A 4,446-nucleotide genomic window follows, 5' to 3' on the forward strand; every position below is an offset into this window, starting at 1 on the left:
ACTGTTAAACTTTATTTATAACTTCTGTTCTTTTCTATTTCCATATGCTTATAATATCTTGAGTTGTTCTTATTTCCATGGCTCAAAAAACATAATGTATTAACCACTACAATATTGTAAAATGATGTGATTTGAGAGTAGCATTGAGGTCCCCTGGTGCACACAACTCTAAAATCTTTGTACATCTGAAATACAGTTTACCTCAGTTTTGTTTTTCATAAGCAAAATCATTTTTTAAAAACAGTATATAATGCCATCGCTAAATGCAGCATCTAGTACAGTTTTTCAACTTGAAAAAGTAAAGCAATGCTCAGATTTCCCCCAGTCTCTCACTGGATATTTACAGGGTCTATAGTAAAAAATGACACATCAGTGAACGTGTAGTGTTTCAGAAAGACAGCACAAATAAATGCAAGTATTTCATGTCTTTTTTCTGCAAGAGGTGGAACAGACAATTTATAGTTTGCCAAAGTGAAAAGAGAAATAAAAAACAAGCTCTGAAACTAAAACCAACTGTTATTCATTTTTAGACTTGAAAAGGGCATAAGCATAGCCTACAGTCAACGCTGCATTCATACATCTCTAAAAAAACAACAATAAAAACTGTGATTATCTGTCACTCTGGATTTGAATCATAATTTTATGCCACCATATGACACGCCTGGCTGCCAACAGTTTGTCAAAAAGGATTACATTGAAAGTAGTTGTTTTTAATTAAACCGATGAGTGTAAAAAGCCTGGTTTTATACTTTATGAGGCTTTTATCACTGTACATACACTGTTAGACATTTCTGTAATTTTTACAGTTATTTACTGTATATCACCCAGTATAATACTGTAAACTATTTATACAGTACATAACTGTAATTCGCGTTGCATTTTGGGAATTTTCTGTGACATCATACATCATATACAGTAATTTACTGTATTTTTGAAAATTGCTGTATGCTACTGTATATTTTCTAACAGTCTTTTGGCGGCATTTTCCTTATTCACACAAATCCTTATTTTATTTTTCTCAAAATCATCATTTTTGACAATTGTATACACACAGGCGTTGACTTATTTTAGCTAAGGAACCATGTAGCAGCACAGGTGTTCAGAGGACTGATTTCAGGTGTGCACATAAACTGAAGAGTTTTCAAACAAGACTTTCCCTGGGACAGCACAGCGGCGCTTTTCAGTTGAAGATACACGAGAGGAGAGAATGAAAAAAGACCAGCAAGGTAAAAAATCTATATAAGTTATTTATTATCAGACCCGCGGTTGTTGTTTACCCGAACGGGACATTTTAAAACCGTTAACCGGACGCGTTGCTTAACGTATAACGGTAATATTAGTTTACCAAAGTCAGTGTAAACCAATTAATAAATCATCCTATGTGTATGCAAGCCTACGAGCACGCGCGGTGCATTAAATTACACGCTAGTGTTTTCCTTTTATAAAACTATTATGAAGAAATGCTTAACGTAGCCTAATGTATACGTCAATGATATGAAAAGATCAGATTTAGTATATAACGTTACCTGAGAGAATAATTTATTAATAAAAAGCATATTTAACAAAGTACCCTAAATTACATGAAGCTGGGAGGAAAACTCTTAATGTGTAAATTACGTTGTGTTTATATTCTCATCCGCTTGGCTTTACCTGTTACATAAATTATGCGTTATTAATAAAGTGTATAACTAAATTTTATCTTTCAAATTCGTTAAACTACGTTAAACATTTTAGAAAGTCCCATGTGAACATAATAAGAGTTTGTTTAACAGTTTTACAAACGACTTCAATGTATGAGCGTATGTTGTTTGTGTGTTGTGGCCAATCGAAAAAACATTATATATTAAATGTGAATATGTTTAAACATAAAGGCTGAAAACTAATTTGCATAAAATCAAGTTTTAAAATGTGTTTTTGTTTTGTATTAAATTGCTTTTGAGGCCAATGTAGCTGTACAGTAAATATTCAGCCTCGAGTCCTAACACACAGACCTGTGGCCATGGTGCAGTGATTCGAGTACAGTACATCTACTCTGGTTATCATTTCAAAACAGTATTTACTGAAAAATATGAATGTTTAGCATCATGTATTAAATGTGTTAAATATGTCCTTTTTTCCCTGCATTAATTCTGCTGTCTAATTTCTTTGGGAGGATAAATTAAGGAGGATGTAACAAAATACACTGCAAGAACTGGAATGAGAGACAAGTGAGGATGAAGAGGACAACAGAATATCCATCCTTTCTTCACCACCTCACAGAGTTTGAGTGAAACAACTTGTATTAGGTCAGACACTTCTCAATAAGATACAGTATGTGCTGCATATATGGGTTAGTTAGGTCTCCCTTCTTAACTAACAGCTGTAACAAACAGTACTGTAAAAAACTGTGGTTCAAAATAATTATGACCATCTTTCTTTTGCTTACAGGACTCACAGGATTATTTTATAACAAGACTGATTATCTTATACCAGAAGTTTGGTATTTTTTGAAGCTACTGTATTATTTCTTATGACAATTCATTTTGATGTGCATTCAGAACTGTAAGTTGGTAAGTACATTTACTGTATTTACTGTAAGTAAAGGCTAAAGAGTATATCTCCTCTAGTTCTAAGTTCTAACAACGTTCCCAAAGGTCCCAATAATGTTAAGCCAACATAAAAGTGTCCAGTTTTTAAATTGTTTAGGAATGTTTCTTGATTGTCTGAATGTTAGAGGAATGTTACATTTTATTTTCAGACAATGTCATGGTTAAATGTACTCACAATGTTTAAAACACATGTTTAGTATATTTTATGAATGTGTTTTACAACAGTTTGTAAATAATAGAATGTAATGTTTTTTTATCATTACAAGCAAAAACGTTCATAACGTTATTGGGATCTTTGGGAACTTTCAAGGAACGTTCTTAGAACCTTTCTCTGTGGTTGAGCATTGTGTTAGCATCATAAAACGCCATGGGTTCGAACAAGGGAATGCACATGCTGATAAAAAATGTATACTTTGCATTGCACTGTTGTTATTTGCCTTTTTCTGTAAATGTGAAGATAAATGTAAAGACAGACAGTCATTGTTTCATTTTAAACCAGTTTTATTTTAAGAGAACTTAACTAGACTAAATAGAAGGGTCACAAAAATTTTAATTTTGCTATTATGATGCTGATTTTGTGGTGTTATGGGTTTTCTGGTTACAGTGGTAGTGGATCATGATCACCTCTCTAGCTTCAAAAGTAGGATGCAAAATGTATAACACCAAATCATTATAGCATAACTCCATGTAACTTGACATAATTTAAAGTCATCTAAAGGCAGACATGATTGCGTGTAAGTCCTATGCCAAAGACTCCAAATACTGCATCTACACATTCTTCCTGATGTGTATATTTTGTTGGTATATCCTGGTTGTTGCAGGCCTGACAGTAAACTTGACTGTGAGCATCCTATCCATCAGGTATAGCTGTTTACTTGCATTACTTATTTAGAGAAATGACGGGTCAAAATTGATTATATGGATTATATTTTCATCACCCCTTTTTGTATGTCTTTGGGACACTTGAAATATATAGCACGTATAATGTGGAGCCATTTTATAATGCGGTCACAGACTACTCCCATTGTAACTAGAAAACCAAAGAAAATCATTGTTTAAATTATAAAATTATAATTTTTGGATTAACTAAACCTGTAATCAGTGTTATACGTATGTATGTTTATAATTTGTGTTATTTTAAATGTATTACTGCAAATGATTTGAAATGTGTATGTTTTAAATGTAATTTCACACAACTTCTTAAAGTATTTGTATTGTTTTAAATAAAGGTTTCAATATTTAAAATTGTCTCTTTGAATTAAATGTTAGCAGTATCTGTAGGTTAAAATGTAAAAAAATTATTTTATCTAAACATTTTAATATAATAATTTAAATATAATAAAAATGAATGTATAAAAAAAGAATAGCAGTATAGTATACAGTAGTATACTTTAAACCTGGGTTTTTTACGGTAGCACACTGTATTACATATTTACAGTAGCATTTAAATACTGTAAAATGGAAATACAGTTTAGAACTGTAAATCTTATTTACAGTAGCCTACTGGCAACAGTGTTGCCAGTAGGTTACTGTAAAAATCCTTGAAAATGTCTAACAGTGTAGAGCATTTAAAATCTGCAATCACTTTCAAACAAAAAATAGTGAAAAATAACGACTGCTTTTAAACATCTCATCTCACACGCCATTATTCAAACAAACAGGTAATCCTTTTTGAATAGATCAAGCGTGTAATGTTTAAATAAAGTCCAGTTTAAAATGTTTATTTAAGAAAAGAATTAGTCATGACATTCATTAATCTCAAAAAGAGGAAACGTGTGGGAGGCCAAATTATGAATAAACAAACAAGAAAATGTATTATTAAATCATTATGATGACTAACATTGAGTTGCTTACGCAC

The 4,446-nt window shown here is 31.7% G+C and overlaps 1 long non-coding RNA gene across 1 annotated transcript; it reads left to right on the forward strand.

Moving 5' to 3' along the window:
* The first annotated feature begins 774 nt into the window (after window positions 1–774).
* On the forward strand, window positions 775–3,874 carry LOC129417756 (uncharacterized). Its single transcript, XR_012358054.1, has 3 exons — window positions 775–1,226; window positions 2,153–2,285; window positions 2,428–3,874. It is a non-coding gene; the product is annotated as an uncharacterized lncRNA (long non-coding RNA).
* Window positions 3,875–4,446: the final 572 nt, after the last annotated feature.

Source organism: Misgurnus anguillicaudatus, chromosome 16, assembly GCF_027580225.2.
Source record: "Misgurnus anguillicaudatus chromosome 16, ASM2758022v2, whole genome shotgun sequence".
In the NCBI taxonomy this organism is placed as follows: domain Eukaryota; kingdom Metazoa; phylum Chordata; class Actinopteri; order Cypriniformes; family Cobitidae; genus Misgurnus; species Misgurnus anguillicaudatus.